The sequence below is a fragment of the Colobus angolensis genome, unplaced genomic scaffold (assembly GCF_000951035.1).
Source record: "Colobus angolensis palliatus isolate OR3802 unplaced genomic scaffold, Cang.pa_1.0 Scaffold226, whole genome shotgun sequence".
In the NCBI taxonomy this organism is placed as follows: domain Eukaryota; kingdom Metazoa; phylum Chordata; class Mammalia; order Primates; family Cercopithecidae; genus Colobus; species Colobus angolensis.
The window spans coordinates 2,949,332-2,972,086 of NW_012115444.1; the positions used below are offsets into that span (position 1 = coordinate 2,949,332).

The window sequence follows — 22,755 nt, forward strand, 5'->3', positions numbered from 1 at the left end:
CCCGGCTAATTTTTTTTTTATTTTTTTATTTTTATTAGAGACGAGGTTTCACGGTGGTCTCGATCTCCTGACCTTGTGATCTGCCCGCCTCGGTCTCCCAAAGTGCTGGGATTACAAGAGTGTAATCTTTTTTTAGTTTTTTAAAATGTTTTCTTTTGAGACAGCGTCTCGCTTCTGTCACCCAAGCTGGAGTGCAGTGGTGCGATCTCAGCTCCCTGCAACCTCCATCTCCCAGGTTCAAGTGATTCTCCTGCCTCAGCCTCCTGAGTAGCTGGGATTACAGGCGCCCACCACCATGCTCAGCTAATTTTTGTATTTTTAGTAGAGATGGGGTTTCACTATGATGGCCAGGCTGGTCTCAAACTCTTGACCTCAGGTGATCTGCCCACCTTGGCCTCCCAAAGTGGGCAATAGATACTGAAAAAATATCCATCAGTAATTCTGGTTAGTTTTCTGTAATGTGCCTGTGTTTCTCAGTGTCTTTGTACTGTCTGTAGATTAAGGTTGCTTTCATATCTCACTGTCATCTTAGGCATCATTGTATCTCATTTCCTTGCTACATATGCACTTTTCTGTTATTGGTTGGTATCATCATCCTTGTATCATCATCCTTGATAGGGAAATCATTTCCTAGTTAACTTTGTTATGTCAAATTACTTTTTAAAAAAATAGACTGTAGACTAGAAGGACTGCAGTGTATATGTCAGTGAAGTGATTTCATGGCATATAAGTGACTTTTTTATGATCTACATGTTCTTTATATGTGATAGAATTAGAGAATTATATGGTCTGTTTGTCAGTTATTTACCTAAATAAGATAATTTGAGGTGACTTTTGTTAAGGGTAACTATGAATAAAATTGACAAAATAGAAATAAGACCTTAATAAACATCCATGTAAACTAAGATGGTTCAGTAGAAATCTCCTTAACTTAAATTTGTGAACAAATGGTAAGTGTTTAATTCTAAAATTTGTTACTTGTGTGGAGTTGGTGAGAATCAGGGATATATTTAGTAAATAATAAAATAAATAAATTTTTAAGAGATTGTTTTTCCTGGCTCTGAGTTAAAAAAGAACGCATTTTTCTTTAAGTAGTATCAAATGTTGTAATAAATAGTGATGTTTATAATGGGTTTGTGGTTTGTGTGGAGGTTCTTCATATGGCTTTTAAAAGATAATAATTCTCAGTGAAAGCCACAGACAGAACATTACACAATAACTTACTTTCGTTTCTATAAGAAGAAACCTACTGAGGTCTAAAAATACAGCTTTATAAAATGATAGAATTTTGAGTATATACTAATAGGCATTAATACTTTATCCTGTGGTATTTGAAGACCATTTTCACCCAAGCATCTTCAAATATCAGTGTTATTTAGTCTTTGACAGGTGTTGGATAGCATTTAAAGATTGAAGTATGAGGGGGCAATCCTAGATGTAAAATCCAAATACTTTTTGCATGCCTTGTACGTATCAGACACTGGGAATACAGTAGTGAACAAAGTGGACCAAATTGCTGCCCTTATGGAAATCAGTTTATGGAGGGAGAGACAAAAGATAAGAAGATAAATGAGTATGATGAATGGTATGTAAGATAGAGATAAGTGCCAGGAAGGAAAATGAAAGCATGAATTTTGAGGGGATGGAGGTGACATTTTAGATAAGATAGTCAGAGAATGCCTCTCCAAGAAGGTGACTTTTGAGTGAAGACTTGAGGAAAACAAGGAAGCTAGTCACGTAGATGTCTGGAGTAAGTATTCCAGGCCTAAGGAAGAGCAAGTACACAGCCCCTGAGATTGGGAATAAGCCTAGCATATTTGAGGAGCAGTGAATGTGGTATGGTGAGAGAGGAGTGAAAAGTGGGAGAGGAGAAAGAAAAGATCAGAAGGGGTACAGGATGGCAGGGGATAGTTTGTGAAGGACCTTATAGACCATTGTAAGATTAAGCTTTCATTCTGGATGAGATGGGAAGGCATGAACGTGGTGGTTTTAAAAGGATCCCTCTACTTTCTTTATTGATAGTAGCCTCTTGGGGTATGTGGTGAGGCAGAAGTAGGGAGAGCAGTTAGGAGGCAATTGTAATGATTCTGTGGTAGCATTAGATCACGGTGATAGCAGTAGTAGAGGTAATGAAAAATGCTCAGATTCATATTTATTTCCAACACAGAGTTGATAAGAGTGGGTTGCTGAATTGCATCTGATGTGAGAGACAGGGTTAAAGATGGGTTCTAAGGTTTTGGCTCCTGCAAAACATAGAGTTATTATTTTTTTTTTTTCGGATGAGAATTAACTGGAGGAGCAGACCTTTTGGAGAGTGGTAGTGATAGTGGTAATAATACTGGCGATTAGGAATCTGTCGTTTAGATATGTCAAGTTTGAGATGCTTATTTAGACAGGCAGTTACTTAAAGTATCATGTTTGCTAGTTCAAGGGAGAGGTCTAGGCTGGAGAATCTGGGAGTAGTCAGTATATAAATGGCATTTAAAGCTGTTAGACTGAATGAGTTGACGTAGAGGGTGAATATAGAACATACCCAAGTGTTAAACCCTGGAGCAGTTTTTAAAGATTAGGTAGATGAGAAAGAAGGGACAGGGAGGTATGAAGTCCAGAAGTGATGTTCAGAAAGCTTAGTGGAGTAAGTATTTCAAAGAGGAGGGATTACCGGTTGTGTCAAATGCTGCTTAGTGTGAAGTAAGATTAAGGCTGAGAATCTACAATTTAGTTTTAGCTAATGAGTCATCGGTAACCTTGATCAGCAGTTTCAGTGTAATAGTGGGAACAAAAGCCTGATAAAGTGAGTTTAATAGAGAACTGGAGGTAGTAGATTGGAGACAGAGATTGTAGACAAGGCATTTGGGAAAAAGAGAAACGGAGCAGAGCTTTAGGAAGAAGATGAGATTTCGTAAAATGGAATACAATGTACCATATTTGTATGTTGATGAAAACGATTCAGAGATAGGATTAAGTTGATGATGCAATTAAGGAGGAATTACTAGAACCCTGTCTTTGGGTAGTAACAGAGTTGGCCTTAGTGCCATAAACGTACTCCCTAGTAACAGAACAGAAGGAAGAGATACTGTATTTGGGAATCGCTGTAGGTGGCTAGGTAGTGAGAGAGAGGTGAGAGCTTGTGGAAATCTGATTGCTTCTGCTTTTTAGCAAAATAGCAGCTGATAGGATTTGAGAAGAGAAGTTATGAAATAGTCATCTAGGGGAGTAGAGATTGAATGAAATAAGGAAATTATGTACAACAAAGGCTGACTTGACATTGGTCATGATTTTTTAACTGACATTGTTAATCTTTGATGAATTCATCATTCATTCCCTGCAGTCACTCATCTCCAGCTGTGTTCAGCTGATTGATTAGATACAGAAACAAAGTAGGTGGAGAGTTGGATTTAATGATGATTGGGGTTTGGCTGGAAAACTAAGATGCATTCAGAGATGGGCAAATGAAAATTCTAATAATAGACCTAGGATTTTATATTTGGTGAGCAAAAAGGTGAGAAAATGAGAGATGAATAACAATGAAACAGTGTTGAGATCAATGAATCTTAGGTCCAGGGGAACTTGAATGTGAAATGGAAAAATAGGAGTTGGTGGCCTGAGAGAGAGAAAGATGCTTGAAATCGAGATTTTTGAGGGATTGCTGTTTGGGGCCATGATAAGGGTCTAAGATAGGATTTCTTATGTCTGAAAGGATGGTCCATAGGTTTACATTGCCTGAGTAAAGTTAAAGATCCTCTGGTCTAGAGTATGCCATGGTAAGTCAGTGGTTGAGATAAGGTTGAGGACAAAATCATTAAAAGGAAATTAAAAAAAATGAGAAATTGAATAATTAAAACAGTCCTCACTGTGGATACTGAAATCACCAGAAATGATTATTGGACAGAAACTAGGACAGAAATAATATTGAATGGCGTGATGAATAACTTGTTAGGATATGCATGAGTGTGGTGAATGACTGGTTGAGAGTAGTAGGTTAGTATAGTCTGCTGTTCGTATTTCAAGGTACTGATTTTTAGAGATGAGAGAAGTCTGAAATCATGGTAGAGGAAATGGCCACACCACTATATAAGAGAACTAGTAAGTAGCTTCAGAGAAGATATTAAGAGTGATTTTATCTTGGGGAATTTAAGAGCTGGAGTCATTGTTTACCTCACTGTGGCACTGTGAAACTGTTATGTTAACATAAGGTATTTGAAGAATTGGGTTTTTTTTTTTTTTTTTTTTGAGACGAAGTCTCACTCTGTCATCCAGGCTGGAGTGCAGTGGTGCAATCTGGGCTCACTGCAATCTCTGCCTCCCGGGTTCACGCCATTCTCCTGCCTCAGCCTCCCAAGTGGCTGGGATAACAGGCGCCCGCCACCTTGCCCTGCTAGTTATTTTGTATTTTTTAGTAGAGACGGGGTTTCACCGTGTTCGCCAGGATGGTCTTGATCTCCTGGCCTCGTGATCCGCCCGTCTCGGCCTCCCAAAGTGCTGCGATTACAGGCTTGAGCCACCGCGCCTGGCCGAAGAATTGTTATTCCTCATGTATTCAACTGAATATTTATGGTTAGCTTACAGAAATCTGCAGTTGTGAAAAAGAACAGAAAGTTGTGTTGAATTCGGCTACTACTTAAATAGGCATTTTTAATACTCTTTAACACCTCCTCCCTCCTCATATAATCTCAAGGCCTGTGATTACATATTGCATATTGAAGTCACTTCTTTTTTCTCTTTCATAGATATTAATGCCTTCCAACGCACTGTTGTTGATAGAATATAAAATTATAAGGTAAAAATGTCTCAGGGTTTGGCCTTTGAATATGGAATCTAACCTTTCCACCATATTTGGTATTTATTTAGCGAGAGTACTCAAGTATTTGCCACACTCTTTTTTAGTTTGTTTGTTTGAGACAATCTTGCTCTGTTGGCCAGGCTGGAGTGCAGTGGTGCGATCTTGGCTCACTGCAACCTCCGCCTCTTGGGTTCAAGCAGTTCTCATATCTCAGCCTCCTGAGTAACTGGGATTATAGGTGCATGCCACCATGCCAGCCAATTTTTGTATTTTTAATAGAGATGGTGTTTTACCATGTTGGCCAGACTGGTCTCGAGCTCCAGACCTCAAGCAATCCACGTGCCTCATCCTCCCAAAGTGCTGTGATTACAGGTGTGAGCCACTGCGCCCGGCATTGCCACACTCTTAAGTCATTTTCACCTTGAATTCAGGAGTCACCATGCAGGACACTGTGAACCTGTAGAATATTCTAAAACTTAGAAATAAATATTAATTCTCAGAAATTAGAAATTTCTTTTCCAAGTTTTTCATTTTCCATTTCTTGGACTATTTGTTATAATCTGTGTTTACTATAATCTTTCCAAATTAAATATTAATTTTGTCTCTGTTCTACTTATTTGATTTATTCAGTCATTCCCTCCCACTTTTCAGTTATTCAGCCTATTTAAAAGTACAACTGTTTCTTTTCTGGAAAAAATAAGCCAAAGCTAGAAATTGTTCAAGCAGGAGATTTTGTTTGTGAAATGAACGTGAACCTCACTAAAATGCAATGTGTTACATATTGGACTGGCATGTACACAGAAAACAGCAAATTGATCTGTAAGGCACTGTTGTAGTAAAGGAGTGCAAGTTACAATCTCAGCTGAATGATAAAAGGTAATTTATATGAGAAGATTACAGGTCAGGAAATGATTTATTCCAAATGCAAATACTTGAGTGCATTGTTCAGTAGAGACAAAACATTTCTGTGTAGGCTATTTCACAGACAATGTGAGATTTTAATTGGTGTTCTAAAGATATGCTATTGGTATGAGGAAGTGTTGTGAGGAGGGCATTTTAGAGCAGATTTTAGTCTAGGGCAATTTTTTTGTCCATTACAAATCCTTCTGAGTTTTTCAGTGCCCTGTAAATTATAAAGTTAATCACTCCAACTGTTGGGAACAGGAGCTATTCCAAATTCAGGTGAACTTAAAGAATTTTACTGTCTGATTCTTTGTTGTTTCATCCACCTTTGTGTAGCTTCTTAAATTAAGCACATAGGCTGGGTCAATTTTTTTTTTTTTTTTTTAAATAGATGGGCTCTGACTTTGTTGCCCAGGTTGGTCTTGAACTCCTGGGCTCAAATGATCCTTCCCGCCTTGGCCTTCCAAAGTGCTAGAGATACTGGCATGATCCTCCATGTCTGGCCCAGGTTGGTCAATCTTTATCTCATTGCTTAGAGAGAACCTCCTCTGGAAATCTTCCTCTCTCGGTAGCTTATTCCTCTCTGGTATTGTGTCCTGAGAACTCCATAGTCTTAGCCTTCCTGGACTTCTTTCTAGCCTTATGTCCTTGACTTATAAAGGCTCCTGAATCCCATGTGATTTCCCCCTTCTTTGCAGGATAGTTTGGGAACTCTTCAGTCAGTTAAACTGGTGTGATCAGAAAGCTTACATAATATGTTTCCCATAACCTAGTCCATTGCCGTTTGTTAACATATGTTGCATCTTAAAAATTGTTTCATCTATTTTTTCCAGGTTTTTTGTTGTTTCAGGCAGAAACATAAATGCCAACTCTGCTAATTCATCTCACTGAAAACAGAAGTCTGCTTATTAAATTTTAGATTTTTGTTATTAAAATTTGAATAAAATGTACATGTTGGGTACCCAATAGATAAGCTGCGAAATACTGGCTTGTGGAAGTGTTTTGTTGGTTTATATGACAATTTAAATTGGGGGACATTAAACATAAAAACTGGATTTGGGATTTCTTTTGATAAGTTTATACTGTAATATTTTGTTTGCATTTCAGCATTTAGCTGGAGCTGAAAAGACTCCTAGTCTAGTCAGAGCATACCCTCTCTAAATTGTTACCTTAATTTTCCTCTTTTTTTTGAACTCAATATATATTGTATGGGTCAGGTACAGTGGCTCATACCCATAATCCCAGCACTTTGGGAGACTAAGGTGCGAGGATTGCTTGAGGCCAGGAGTCCAAGACCAGCCTGGGTAACATAGTGGGCCCCCATCTGTACAAAAAATAATTAACTGTGGTGGTACACGCGTGTAGTATTAGCTACTAGGGAGGCTGAGGTGGGAGGATCACTTGAGTGCCAAAAGTCAAGACTGCAGTGAGCCATGATCGCACCCTTGCACTCCAGCCTAAGCATCAAAGCAAGATCCTGTCTCAAAAAAAAAAAAGTATATTGTTTCTTACCCAGTAGAGTTTGTTTGAAATTTGTCATTGAGAAGATACGAATATTATCATCATGGTTTGTGAATGATAATTGAATTATTAGTTATTCCTAATGTTACAGTTAAGCCGTTGCTGCTATTTTTTAAATTCTTGATAAATACATAAATAAATCCCTTAGGCCGGGCGTGGTGGCACAAGCCTGTAATCCCAGCACTTTGGGAGGCCAAGGCAGGCGAATCACCTGAGGTTGAGAGTTCGAGACCAGCCTGACCAACATGAAGAAACACCATTTCTACTAATAATACAAAATTAGCTGGGCATGGTGGCGCTTGCCTGTGATCCCAGCTACTCGAAAAGCTGAGGCAGGAGAATCGCTTGAACCACGGTGGGAGCGGCAGAGGTTGCGGTGAGCCAAGATCGCGCCATTGCACTCCAGCCTGGGCAACAAGAGCAAAACTCCGTCTCAATAATAATAATAATAATAATAATAATAATACATAAATTCCTTGTTTGAGATCCATGTATATAGGAAAACAGATGATATTTATTGTGTTTATAACCTATGGTAGGTTGACAGTGAAGAGCTCAGGACAGTTAATGAAAGCATCACCTTTTCTTTACTGAGATCTCTTATGTAAGGAAAGCATTCAGTTAGTCTTAGAGTTGTCATGAAAGTTAGTTTAAGGAATATTCATAGCATTGTGGTCATCATCTTAGGTATTCCGTCTGTGAATTTCTGTTTTTAGATATTACATCTAAAAGTTCTGTAAAATAAAAATCAAGGATGTTGTACGCTTCTTATGGCTGTTCTAGGTCTCTGTGTTTTTATTATGAACTTGTATCTGATCTTTTCAAGTTTTTGTCTCATGGTATTTTTTCCTCAATGCCAATTAACAGTGGTTAAACAAAATAGATAAGGTTTTCCTTCTAAGTCCAGAAGTAGACATTCCAGAGTTGATGTGATCATTTAAGGATGCCAGGGCTGTTGAAGACTGAGCTGTTGTTCTCTTGGTCTTTTCCTCATGGTCAGTTACAATATAGCTCATACTGTTGTCTTCCTTAGTTCAGCTCCAGGCAGGAAGGAGGAAGCAGAAAAGGGCAAGAAGGCTCATGTTGTTAGGCACACAATGGGTAGGTTCAGTCACTTGGTGGGTGACAAGTCCAGTGACCACAACCAAGTAGGATTTAACAGGGGCATTTTATTACTTGCACCAAGTAAGGAGTACACTAGGGATAGTCCCAAAGGCAATGCCTCCCCAAAGGTGAACACCCGGGCTAGTTAGCTGAGTCATTTTATTAGAGGTGGAATAAAGGCAGTGCAGGCACATTTATCATGCTTTTACATACATCAGATGTATAGAAAATGGCACATAAGCTACTTCCTGGGTGGGGATTTTAGTATGGTAGTGAGGAGAGTTTGCCAAAAGTTAATCTCCAATTTAGGCAAAGTCTGTACCCAACCACTGGGCCAAGCTTCTTTCTGGAACTTCTTGAAACAACAAGAACTCAAGGTGCAACAGTTACAAAAGTGAGTTTTCTTTTTCTTTTTCTTTTCAGAGGGAGTCTCGCTCTGTCGCCAGGCTGGAGTGCAGTGGTGCGATCTTGGCTCACTGCAACCCCTGCCTCCTGGGTTCAAGCCATTCTCCTGCCTCAGCCTCCCGATTAACTGGGACTACAGGCATGCACCACCATGTCCAGCTAATTTTTGTACTTTTAGTAGAGATGGGATTCACCTTGTTGGCCAGGATGATCTCCATCTCTGGACCTCGTGATCCGCCTGCCTTGGCCTCCCAAAGTGCTGGGATTATAGGCGGGCACCACTGCACCTGGCCACAAGTGTGGGTACTTTTTCACAGTGAATACCCAAAAACCTGGGGACCCTGAGTTATAATATCACTTTAGTTTGCCCCTAGTCAAGGAGCTTTCTAAAACTCACCCCAAGTCATCTCAAATATTACATCTTATTTACCAGAATTATGTCATATTATCGTTTCTGTCTTCCAGAACCTTGAAAATTTTAGGATAGTCCATTATTGCCCCTAGCAAAATCAGTGTTCTTTTGGTAAGAAAGCAGGAGTAGATGGATACTGTATTTACAACTTGAAGTCCCTACCTCAGAAACCACCATACTTTAGGAGCCTTCTGTTATACCCATAGGTTGGCCTCCTCATTTTCCCTGTGTCCCTTCTGAAAGCATAAGCTACAATATGTCATTCATACATATTTTGGTACATTAGTCTTATTTTTTTCCCTTAGTTTTTATTTTCTTAACTTCCTCAGTCATTAAGTTGGTCTTTTTGAATGAGATGATTGTTGTCCCCTTCAAATGTTTTGAAGGCAGTAAAAGTGATTAATGTTTGTAAGTCAATATGTGTTATAATATTTTATTGTTCATACTCTGTCATTTCCTCCTTTCACAGGGCAGTAGATATACTTGGTTATAAAGTCTGTAATTCCTGAATTTATTGGCTTTTCATCACCATCTGCACTGGTTTTATTGTCATCTAATATAGGTGTTAAGCCATTGTCACTTTTTTTAAAAAATAGTTTTGCCAGGGTCAGTGGATCACATCTATACTCCTAACACTTTGGGAAGCAAGGTGATAGGATCACATGAACCGAGGAGTTCGTCTTCACCAAACGAAACAAAACAAAACAAAACAAAAAGTAGCCGGTATGGTGTTGCACACCTTGTAGTCCCAGCTACTCGGGAAGCTCAGGTGGGAGGATCTCATGAGCCCAGGAATTCCAGGATGCAGTGACCTGTGATCATGCCACTGCTCTCTGGTGAGTGAGCTCTTGTCTCTAAAATAAATAAATTAGATAGTTTGAGATATAATTTGCATAGCATAAAATTCAACCTTATAAAATTCATTGATTTGTAATATACCACAGAGTTGTGCAACCATGACCACTATCTAATTTTAGAATACTCCCAAAGGAAACCCACTATCCATTAGCAGTCACTTCTTTTCCTCCTCCTGCCACTTCCAGCCCCTTGGCAGCCGCTTATCTACTCTCTGTCTCTGTGGAAATGTCTGTTGTGAACATTCCTTATAAATGAAATCATATAATCTGTGCCCTTTTGCATCTAGCTTTCTTTCACTTAATATAATGCTCTCAAGATTTATTCATGTTGTAGCATGTTGTTAAGACAACTTCCTTATCAGATAATGATTTGCAATACTTTCTTCTATTCTGTAGCTTGTCTTTTCACTCTCTTGATTTTGATGAAGCCCAATTTATATTTTCTTTTGTTGCTTGTGCTTTTGGTGTCACATCTAAGAAACCATTGCCCAACTCAGTGTCACAAAGATATTCTTCTGTGTTTTCTTCTAGGAGTTTGGTAGTTTTGGGTCTTACATATTGGTCTCTGATTTGTTTTGAGTTAGTTTTGTATATGGTGTGAAGTAATTTCCCAACTTTATTTTTTTGTATATGGAAACCCAGTTGTCCCAGTACTATTTAAGAGACTCTTCTTTCCCCCATTGAGTTGTCTTGGAACCATACCAACTTTTTAAAAAAAGTGGCTTTAGAAATAGTTGTGCATAAATAACCATGATTTTTTATTCTTAATATTGAATCTGAATATTTAGAAATGGGATAGAGTTTTTAGTCCTTAGATAAGAGCTTACTTCCCTGGTTATAATGACTAGGATAGCAAGTAGCTCACAGTAGGAACTCCAAATAGGTTTGTTGAATATATACGGACGGTCTCTTGAGACGAAGTTGAGTGAGTGAATTTAAATGCTGTTGGAGCATTCAGTTAAGAGATACTAAAATCATAAACATTCTTAATTGTAGTAATGTAGTGCTATAATAGGCATAGTGATGAAAGAGTCTTTTTTTTGCTTTGGGATTTTTACTTTGTGCTGAATATTCATACTTGTTTGAGATGCCAAGGTGCTGCTTTCTCAACTGGCAAATGTTTTAGAATAAGAAAGACCTTTGCTCACAACATTTTCCTTGCAGGCTACTTTAAATTTTGCCTTGAATCTGAAAGCCTATGTAACATTGTATCAACTCTTTTTATGCCTCTCTGTTGGTCATTAATGCTGCTTACCAAATAGTTTTTGTTCTCATCCTTCATGTTAGGGGCTGTGACTAATTCTGGCCAATAAGTGAGTTGTGAGAAAAACAGATGTATGAAAGAAAACTGTGCATCCTAATATTGCTGTTGTATTTAAGTTCCAGTATGAGATCTTCAGAGCTGTCTTTTTTTTTTTCTTCCGTCCTTGGATTCTGAGGCAACATTTTGAGGTGATATTCCCCCTGAGTTAAAAAAGACCTGTCAGGCTGGGCTCGGTAGCTCACACCTGTAATCCCAGCACTTTGGGAGGCTGACGTGGGCGAATCACCTGAGGTCAGGAGTTCGAGACCAGTCTGACCAACATGAAGAAACCCTGTCTCCACTAAAAATACAAAATTATCCAGGCGTGGTGGTGCGTGCCTGTAATCCCAGTTACTCGGGAGGTTGAGGCAGGAGAATCGCTTGAACCCGGGAGGCAGAGGTTGCGGTGAGCCGAGATCGTGCCATTACACTCCAGCCTGGGTAACAAGAGTGAAACTGCGTCCCCCACCCCCCCACACACACACAAAAAAACCTGTCAATAAGCAATGGACAGCCTGAAGAAGGAAATTTTATTTTAAGCCACAGAGATTTTATGGTTCTTTGTGTAGGTACATAACCTGGCTTACCTTGACTAAGTATTTTTTTCTTGTTAGATTCTGAGACTTAAATAAAAGTGTTATAATAGTATAGATATTTCAGAAGTACTTAGATAAAAGTCAAAGATAAGGGAAATATAAGATACATGATATTCAACAATTAGCATTTTTGAGTTTTAGTTTCTTGCCCTTATTGTTTCCTCCCTTTTTTTCATTGTTCTTAATTTTCTTGTATGTTTTGTTTCCATAGTCTAACTGGCATTTGCTATACACAAGTCTTGTGAGGTAATCATGATCAATGGTAACTTGAACTGAAGAATGATTTTGTTCCAGTGCATGTTTCTACTTATAGTCACTGAAAAGTTTCTCATGTATTCCAAAGCCCTGCTTCTGTGCAAATTTAGTTCCTATTACATCAAGAAAGGAATTTTAAGGATCAGAACTATAGAAACATTCAGTTGATGTCTTTGACCTGTTGAACACTGTTCTGACATTTCAGGTAGTGAATGTTTTGTAATAAGTGAGTCTTTTGTAATCTTTGTGAAATAATTTGTAAAATTTAGTTAATTGATCTTCTGTCAATATTAATACAAGTTAACTTAGAGAAAAATGTTCTTTACTGGCAATGTGTAATTGAAATCAGAGTTACAAAGAATAATTCTTAGTACATAAACTAAGTATATACATTTACAAAGGAGAATTTCATTTTAAAAAAGTAATTGGTATAGCTCCTTTACTGTGAAAAGAAAAATGTTTTCCTGTTTTTAAGGTGACTTTTTTTTTAGTCCTGTCCTGTCATATGAATTCCTTCATTAAATCTGTGTTGTTTGGTAAAGTAATTGATCAGCTGTCTTAATAAATCAATAAATATATATGTACTTTTAGGCCTGGAAGTTGATTTTTAATGATAAAGTACAGTGGAGAGGAGGGCAGAGGGGGCTAAGCCGAACTGTCTAGGATGCTGTGGTGGTGGTGGTGGGCTGGCTATACAAACTGCTGCTGCTGCTGCCGCTTCTAGGTGGCTGCCTTGCTGGTGAGGTCCTTGCCTTCTCTGTAGCTACCAGTGCCATCTCTTTTGCCTGCTCCTTGGTTTCCTTGGCTCTCTCAACAAGTGTTTTAGAAGGGGCCTCGCATTGCATCTTCGCCAAGATATATTCAAAACCCTTCATAGTCTTGGTCATGTTGCTTTTGAACCAGGCAAGACCAAATTCCTGGACACCTCTGGAAACACCACATAAGTTAGAGGAGACCCAGACTTCCCTGCAGATTTTGGTTCAGCCACTGTTGTCAGAGTTCACACAGTACACACATCGTTTCTCCACCACCATCAGCCGGACATGGTTGATGTTCCAGGTGAAGGTGGTCATGGTCTGATTCTGTGGGTCCACATAGAGTCCTCCAGGATGTACACCGAGTGAACAACATTGACAGGAAACAGTTGCTTGGCCCAGTGGGGCATCCTGTTGGTCTTGGTCCGGAGTCGCCAGGACAGCAGTTTCTGGTCAGCGGTCACCACCTGGTGTACTGTGTCTTCTGTCAACACATGTTTGCTATAGGGGTTCGGGTACTGCTGCCAGAAGTTGGCGAACACTTGGTCCCAGGAACTCTGGAGCACACTCTGGCCCAGGAAATACTTGACCATTGTCCCGGTTGGAGTGGGCTCAGCACCTGTGTAGCATCAGGGGTGTGGAGCCTGGGAGACACGCGGGGGCCGGAGCTTGGTGAACAACTGCCACCAGGCTTGTAGCTCAAGTCACCACTGCACCGTGCCCAAGCATCTGCCGCCGCCACCGCAATGAGTTGTCTGCTGTCTTAATATATCTTAAAGACTTGTGTATAGCAAATGCTATTATAAGTGTGGCTGGCATTACTTACATACAGAAACCACATTATAAACCATGATACTTATTTTTAACGAAGATGTCTTAAAGTTATTTTTGAGTCTGTGTACTTTTAAAGGAAATAATAGAAGCAAAGGGAATATTAAAACATCTGATTGGTAGTTTTATACTTGATGATAAAGTATATTTTTAACTATGCTAAATTAGTAATGGAGGTGAAGCCAACCAAGTACCTTATTAATTTTCTGTCTTTTTCTCTTTTGGAGAAAATATTATCTTATACTAGATACTGAGAGTAAGACTTGTAAAACTAGTGGTGAAAAGGAAAAAAAAACAAACTTTATACAACTTTTTCATTTTCTTTCTTGTGAAATGAGATTTTTGTAAGGATAGTAAGTAACCTGTGGCTAAGATATGCATTGGGGATGACTTCATTGTCTTTTTTGTTTGTTTGTTTGCTTGTTTGTTTTGAAACGGGGTCTCCCAGGCTGGAGTGCAGTGGCACCATCTTGGCTCACTGCAACTTCCGCCTCCCAGGTTCAAGTGATTCTCCTGCCTCAACCTCCTGGGTAGCTAAGATTACAGGCAAGCACCACCACACCCGGCTAATTTTTTAGTAGAGACGTGGTTTCACCATGTTGGTCTGGCTAGTCTCAAACTCCTGACATCGTGATCCACCTGCCTCGGCCTTCCAAAGGGTCATTGTCTTTTAATATTTACTGTGTAGTAATAATACAGTCTCTTACGGTTAAGAATTTTTTTTAATAGATAGGGTTTTGCTGTGTAGTCCAGGCTTAAGTGCAATGGTATTCATAGCTCACTGCAGCCTTGAACTCCTGGGCCCCAAGGATCCTGCTGTCTCAGCCTCCTGAGTAGCAAGGACTACCAGTATGCACCACTACACCTGGCTAATTTTTAAATCTTTTTGTAGAGAGAGTGTAGGTGTTACTGTGTTGCCCAGGCTGGTCTCAAACTTCTGGCCTCAGGCAATTCTTCTGCCTTGGCCTCCCAAAGTACTGGAATTACAATCGTGAGGCACCAGGCCTGGTAAGAAATTCTTAAATGCATTGTGTCACATCCGTTTACATCTTACTGAAAAATAAACACAGAAGAACAATGTAGAAAAATAATGCCTACAAAGGTGTCTTAAAATTTGTTTTCAAACTTACGCCTGTGTATGTGTTTTCCCTAACTTATATAGTAAACATTGATGTTCATTAGGGCTGTGTCCTTGGCCTTTGCAAATCTACAAATTCAAGAGCACTCACATAGAATATATTTCCTTGAGGGGAGTGTATTTGCAGAGTATTTGGTCATATAAAATGTTTAATTATTGTTTCAACTTTTTTTGTTGTTGTTGAAACAGGGTGTTGCTCTGTTTCCCAGGCTGGAGTGCAGTGGTGCAATTTTGGCTCACTGCCACCTTCTCCTCCTGGGCCTAAGCAATTCTCCCACCTTAGCCTCCCAAGTAGCTGGGACTGCAAGTGCATACCACCATGCCTGGCTAATTTTTTTTATTTTTTGTAGAGATGGGATCTCACCATGTTGCCCACCCTGGTCTTGAACTCCTGGGCTCAAGCAGTCTGCCTGTCTTGGCCTCCCAAAGTCCTAGGATTACAGACATGAGCCACTGCGCCCAGCCGTTTCAGTTTTGACTAAGATTTTATTTGTCATGTGATGTGCAATTTGGATATGGTTTAGAGAATTCACAGGAGCAGTATCATCACTCCTTATTTCTTTGTAGATTGTATACAGACTTTTAATCTCATAAGATCTAAACTATCACTGAATTTTATATTGTATTTTAAAATTCATCTAAAAATTTTGGCTTTCTGGCCTCCCCTGCATGCCTGACTATATCAACATTTAGTTTTAAAATTTTTTTGTAATTTAAGAATGTAGTATTAATAGTTTCATGTCAGTTTAAAGGAAATACATTATTTGCAGTTGTTCAAAATTTTATTTGTATTATACCTATATTTTACTTCAGGGTTCCCATCTTTTCCACTTTTATTTTTTGCCCAGAAACTAAGATGAATTTCTAAAATTAGAAATGGCAATTAAGTATTTAGTACCTGTGTCATATAGTTCTCAGTGTTTATGTGTAATAGAATAGAAATTATGGAAAGATACTTTCAAGCTTGTAAGTCGGTGAGCAGCCACAGTTAAAAGCTGAAGGGTTGAATGTTTCAGCATGAGAAATAGTGGCAGAAGGATTTCTAACCTTGATTGTGTTCAGTTGTGAAAAATTTTTCTTGATGTCCCATTGCAGATTTGAATGTGGTCTTACAATACCCCAAACGTATCATCACTTTTATTTCTTTGAGGAAAGAAAATCTGATGTCAAGAGTTTGCTTTTGCTGATTGAGCAGTTAATACTTTTTTCTTAAGAAATTGTAATACCTTTTATCACGATGTTCAGGTCTGAGTGATAGATCCAGATTATTTAAAATAATGGGTTTTGGGCCGGGCATGGTGGCTCACACCTGTAATCCCAGCTACTTGGGAGGCTGAGGTAGGAGGATTGCTTGAGTCCGGGAGGTCGAGGCTGCAGCGAGCCACAGTCTCATCGTTGTACTCAAAGCACAGGCAACAGAATGAGACCCTGTCTCAAAAAAAAAAAAAAAAGAAAAATAATAATGTTTTTTATGTAAGTTAAAGATGACATTGAGCAAACCACTTTAAAACAACACTGATATTTTCATGTAAATAATAGTTTTATATGAAGAAGTGTGATTTTTTCATTTCAGAAATACAGACCATGTGAAGTGGCTCATGCCTGTAATCCCATCACTTTGGGAGACCATGGCAGGAGTATTGCCTGAGATCAGGAGTTCAAGACCAGCCTGGGGTAATATGGCGAGACACTGTCACTACTGGGGGGGGGGGGGAATTATCTGGGTATGGTGGTTTGTACCTGTACTACTCAGGAGGCTGAGGTGCAGGAGGTTACACCTTCAGTGGCTTCAGTCCACTAGGTGACAGTGAACCATGATAATGCTGACAGTAAGATCTTGTCTCTAAAAATCCATTTTTTAATTAAAAAAAGCATAATTATGTGTCTTAACAATGGTTTAATATCCAGAATATATAAAGAACTTCTAAAACTCAACAACAGGAAAACAACCCAATTTTAAAATGGGAAAAGGACTTGAACAGAAATTTCTACAAAGATATAAAAATGGCCATTAAACATATGGGAAGATCCTCAGTATCTTTACACAAATGTAAATCAAAACCTCTGTGAGCTTCAAACTTACTAATATGACTATAATTTTTTTTTAATATAAAACCTGGAAAATATCAAGTGTTGGAGAGGATTGGGGAAATTGGAACCTTCATGCATTGATGGTGGGAATGTAAAATGGTTTAGCTGCTGTTGAAAACAGCTTGGCAGTTCCTCAAAAAGCTAAACATGGAATTACCATATGACTCAGCAATTCCAGTTCTGCATATTGATCCAAAAGAACTGAAAGCATAGACTCAGACAAATACTTGTATGACAGTAGCATTATTCATAATAGACGAATGGCAGAAATAATCAAATGTCCAGCAACAGAGGAATTGATAAAGTGAGGTGGATATATAATACAGTGGAATATTATTGGTGCCTAAAAAGGAATGAAGTTCTGAGGCATGATACAACATATGGATAATTCTTAAAAACACTATACTATGTGAAGTAAGCCATACGCAAAAGGACAGATATTATATGATTCCACTTACATCTATAATAGGCAAATTCATAGAAACAGTAAATTAGTGATTACCAGGGGGTGAAGGGAGATGAGAATGAGGAGTTAATTGCTTAATGGATGCAGAGTTCCTATTTGGGATGATGAAAACATTTTGGGCCAGGTGCAGTGCCTCACACCTGTAATCCCAACACTTTGGGTGAGGCCGAGGTGGGCACATCACCTGAGGTCAGGAGTTCAAGAACAGCGTGGCTAACATGGCGAAACCCCGTTTCTACTAAAAATTCAAAAATTAGCCAGGTGTGGTGGTGCACACTTGTAATCCCAGCTACTCAGGAGGCTGAGGCTGGAGAATTGCTTGAACCCGGGAGGCAAAATTTGCAGTGAGCCAATACTGTGCCATTGCACTACAACCTGGGCGACAAGAGTGAAAATTCAGTCTCAAAAAAAAAAAAAGGAAAAGAAAAAAAAGCAGTTTCAGGAACAGTGGCAATGGTTGCATAGGGTGTGAAAGTAGTGCCGTTAAATTATATACTTAATGGTTAAAATAACTTCATATTATACATCTTATCACAATTTTTTTTAAAAGTACACGTGAATACCTTTTCACTAAACCGCCCTCTCGTTAAGTATGGAGTGGCAAAGTCTATATCATGCATTTGAATATTTTCTGTCCCCATAATTTAAACTTTCGCAAGTTCCACTATTTATTTTTATGGTAATCAAATTCAGGAAGCATATTATTGCCCTCGTGCTCTCTATGCAAAAAGTAGCATATAGTTTGGAAGTCCATTACATTTAATGTTCATTGAGTGGGTCTACAGGAGAGACTCCTGCTTTGAATATATATGATTAGAATTAATGTTCTGAAGAAAAGTGCTTGGGCTGAGTAGAAAATATAAGATATTCCAGATAGAGGGAATCTTGTAAGCAAAAGTTTGAAAAAGGTAAAATAGATCTATTATTTGCCATATTAACATGAGCAAATGGCAAGTGTTCCTTTCTTCTTCTTTTTTTTTTTTAATGAGACATGAGACAGTCCCACTCTGTTGTCCAGGCTGGAGTGCAGTCAGCTCACTGCAACCCCGCCTCCTGGGTTCAAGCGATTCTCCTGCCTCAGCCTCCCATGTAGCTGGGATTACAGGTGCACACCACCACACACAGTTAATTTTTGTATTTTTAGTAGAACCGGGGTTTTCACCATGTTGACCAGGCTGGTTTCGAACTATCAACCTCAGGTGATCCACCCACCTCGGCCTCCCAAAGTGCTGGGATTACGGTGTGAGCCACTATGCCCAGCCCCTTCTTTTTAAATACACGTTGTTTTTATAATAAATGGCCTCTGTCTCCTCTGTGATCTCAAAAAATGTTTCATTGTATTTTTATCTTTAAATTGATCGCCTTGTATTTTTGATCTTTTAAAAAGTGATATGGGACTGTATTAGTTTGCTAGGGTTGCCATAGCAGAATATCATAGACAGGTAGCTTAAAAACAGAAATTAATTTTCTCACAATTCTGGAGGCCACAGATTCAAGATCACAGTGCCATCAGGGTTGGTTTCTAGTGTTGGCTCTCTTCCTGGGTTGTAGAAGGCTGCTTTCTTGCCATGTCTTCACCTGGCCTTCTCTATGTGTGACAGGGTAAGAGAAGCAAAGAGGAAGTGAAGCTGTGATATTTCTTCCTCTTATAGGGATGCCAGTCTTAATCAGATTTCACTTCAGGGTTTCACCCATATTACCTCATTTATTCTTAATTATCTCGTTAAAGGTCCTATCTCCAAATATATTCAGTCACATCAGGGGTTAGGACTTCAATATATGAATTGGAGGAAAGGAGCACAGCAGTTCATAATAATAACAGAAAAAGTGCACAAAGTACAAATGTGCAACTCAGTCATTATGAAGAACACCTGTGTAACTATCCCCCAGATCAAGAACTAGAACATTGCCAGCACTCCAGAACCTCCACAGTTTCAACTTCTCAGCCATCACAAATCTTTTCTTCTACTTAGAGATAATTACCAACTTTATGTCAATAATTTTCTTGCTTTGCTCTATATAGTTTTGCCGTCTAAGTTTGCATCTTTTTTTTTTTTGAGACGGAGTTTCACTCTTCTTGCCCGGGCTGGAGTGCAATGGTGCGATCTCGGCTAACTGCAACCTCCGCCTCCCGGATTTAAGCGATTCTCCTGCCTCAGCCTCTCGCGTAGCTGGTATTACAGACATGAACCACCACACCTGGCTAATTTTGTATTTTTAGTAGAGATGGAGTTTCACCATGTGAGTCAGGCTGATCTCGAACTCCTGACTTCAGGTGATACGCCCGCCTTGGCCTCCCAAAGTGCTGGGATTACAAGCGTGAGCCACCGCTCCCAGCCTAAGTTTGCATCTCATAAGCAATGTCTGTAAGATCTGCTGCAGTGTCTTTTTCATTTTTTTGTCTTACTGGGGTTTTTTAAGTCTCACCAGTAAGTTACTAGTTTCATTAATATTTTCAGAAATGCAAGTTTTGGTTTTTCGGTCTCCATTATACAATGTTTGTTTTGTACTTTGTTGATTTCTACTCTGCTCTTTATTTTCTTTCCTTTTACTTTCATAGAGTTTGTTTTGCAGTTCTCTTTCTAATTTTGTCAAGTGGATTCTTAACTCATTCTTTCCTAGCCTCCTTTATTTTATTTATTTATTTATTTATTTATTTATTTATTTATTTATTTATTTATTTATTTAATGAATGACTGGGTCTCATTTTGTTACCCAGACTGGTGCAAAGATGGCTCATTGCCTCCTCGGATTTCCGGGCTCAAGTGATCCTCCTGCCTCAGCCCCTGCCCCCTGCCCCTGCACACACACACGTAGCTGGGACTAAAGGCGTGTGCCACGATGCCTGGCTAATTTTTGTATTTTATGTCGAGACAGGGTTTTGCCATGTTGTCCAGGCTGATCTTGAACTACAAAGTTCAAGCGATCTATGCTACACCTGCCTCCACCTCCCAAACTGCTAGAATTACAAGGTGTGAGCCCCCATACCCAGCCCTTTTTTAGTCTTTAAATGGGCCTTAAAGGCCCATTTGAGCCTTTAGATTTTCCCCTTTATTCTTACACTGTGTTCACAAATGTTCGTATGTGATACTATGTTGGCATTTAGTTTTACAGAAATACTAAAAAATTTTGTTGTTTATTGATTCTGCTGGTTTTTCTTCATGTCACCTTATTTTCTCATACACTTGTTAATGTTTGTGTGCCGGGCCCTTCGTTTGAAAAATTAGTTGTAGAAATAATGTGTGGGGTGATTCTTTTGTGTGTGTGTGAGAGACAGCGTCTCCTCTCACCCAGGCTGGAGTGCAGTGGCGTGATCTTGGCTTTTTGCAACCTCCGCCTCCCGGGTTCAAGCGATTCTCCTGCCTCAGCCTCTTGAGTAGCTGGGACTGCAGGTGTGCACCACCATGCCCGGCTAATTTTTGTATTTTTAATAGAGATGGGGTTTCTTCATATTGACCAGGCTGGTCTCAAACTCCTGACCTTGTGATCTGCCTGCCTTGGCCTCTCAGAGTGCTGGGATTACACGCGTGAGCCACTGTGCCTGGCCTTTTTGTTTTTGTTTTCATAGAGCATTTGTATTTCTTTCATCCAGGTGCCTGGTGATAGGGATTGTCTGATTATCCTTAGTGTGATTTGAGATTTTCGAAGCCACCTTGATTACTCAAAGCTGGACCACAGACCATAAAAGAACTGACTTAATTTTGGGTCACCTTTGCTCCCAGGATATAGCCTTTCTGAATTCTAACTCAATCAGGGTCTTTACCTTTGTTGGACCCTGGATTTGGACTTTGTTAGATCTGTTTTGTGAAAGCCACCAAGTGTATTGCTTGGCCTTTCAACCCCAGGGCAAAAGTAGCTGACAGTGCTTTGCTTATTTCTCTCCCTTGGTTTCTCACCTTTTCAGGTCTTGGCTCAGTAATTCTTGTCTGTCTAATTAGTACATGGCTTAAAACCCCCAAACTTAAAATATATCTTATCTAGATTTTTTTTTTTTTTTTGGAAATGGAGTCTCACTCTGTCGCCCAGGTTAGAGTGCAGTGGCATGATCTCGGCTCACTGCAACCTCCTCATGATCTTGAGCCTCCTGGGTTCAAGTGATTCTCCTTGCCTCAGCCTTCTGAGTAGCTGGGAATACAGGCGCGTGCCACCATACCTGGCTAATTTTTTTATTTTTAGTACAGACAGAGTTTCACTATATTGGCCAGGCTGGTCTTGAACTCCTGACCTGGTGATCCGTCGCCTTGGCCTCCCAAAATGCTGGGATTACAGGTGTGAACCACCGTGCCAGGCCCCTTATCTAGATTTTTAATGGTCATGGGAATGGTGGTTCTCAAATACACAGGAAGCAGAAACCCCCACATGATAATTTAATTATTTGTTTATATGTCTGTCCTTTCAGTAGGGTGGGCTTTTAAATTTATTTTTACTGTTTTTCTACTGTAAGCCTTTTATTGTTTGTAACTCAGCACATAATAATGTCTAATGCATAAGTGCATAGAAAATATTGACTGGTTTTGGCATGACTTTAAGAAAAAATTGTGAAGGTATACTTTCTTTTGAGCCATATAGGAAAATTGAGATTAAATCTAATTGTTTTATTTGTTGTACCTTCAGTACCAGACATAATAAATTTGAATGTTATTGGCAGTGGAAAATCATGGGATAATTTCTGAATAACCACTTAGTGCCTCTTAAATGTGGTTAAAGAAAGATTAATTTCAAAACTGTATGCATGATAGATTAGATATTTTGCCAGGATGTATTTTATAAGTATCCTCTAGTGTGGTAATTTTTGAAGTGTAGTCCCCAGACCAAGTATCATTGGCATTACTTGGGAATTTGTTTGAAATGCAAATTATCTGATACTGCCTCAGATCTTCTGAATCAGAAACTGTAGTGGTATGGCTAAACAGTCTGCTTTAAAAGCCCTCAATTAGATTCTGATGCATATCTAAATTATTGAGCTACTGCTGTAACAGAATAAAATAGAATATGATTTCGATTTAGGCCCCTTAAAAGCTGAAGGTTATTTATCTTTCTGTGATGAGAATATTTTTTGAAAATATTTAATGTAGTCTCAATGTTGATCTTTCTTTAGAATTAAATTTTAAACCTCTATAAAGTCATTAGGTTTATTAGAGCAAAATTATGACCTGAAATAGTTGAGTTCATTGAAAAATAAAAACTTCTCTGTGTTACACAGGAAAATGATACTGGTCTAATTGTTGACAATAACTGGCTTATTCCAGTTGCCTTGCAGTATTCCTTAAGGGAGTGGATTGTTTAGGACCTAACTTTCTTAATACAAGTTTCATTAGAAGTAAATTCTCTATGT

General features: G+C 39.0%; 1 protein-coding gene, 1 long non-coding RNA gene and 1 pseudogene across 2 annotated transcripts in view; 1 reads left to right on the forward strand and 2 right to left on the reverse strand.

The window, feature by feature from the left end:
- JMJD1C (jumonji domain containing 1C) overlaps positions 1-22,755 on the forward strand; it is a 325,504-nt gene that overhangs the window by 26,807 nt on the left and 275,942 nt on the right. The window lies entirely within an intron of this gene.
- Positions 9,643-10,174, reverse strand: LOC105513251. Its single transcript, XR_001001975.1, has 2 exons — positions 10,128-10,174; positions 9,643-9,982 (listed from the first exon to the last, which is right to left on the reverse strand). It is a non-coding gene; the product is annotated as an uncharacterized LOC105513251 (long non-coding RNA).
- Positions 12,830-13,641, reverse strand: LOC105513250 (annotated as a pseudogene).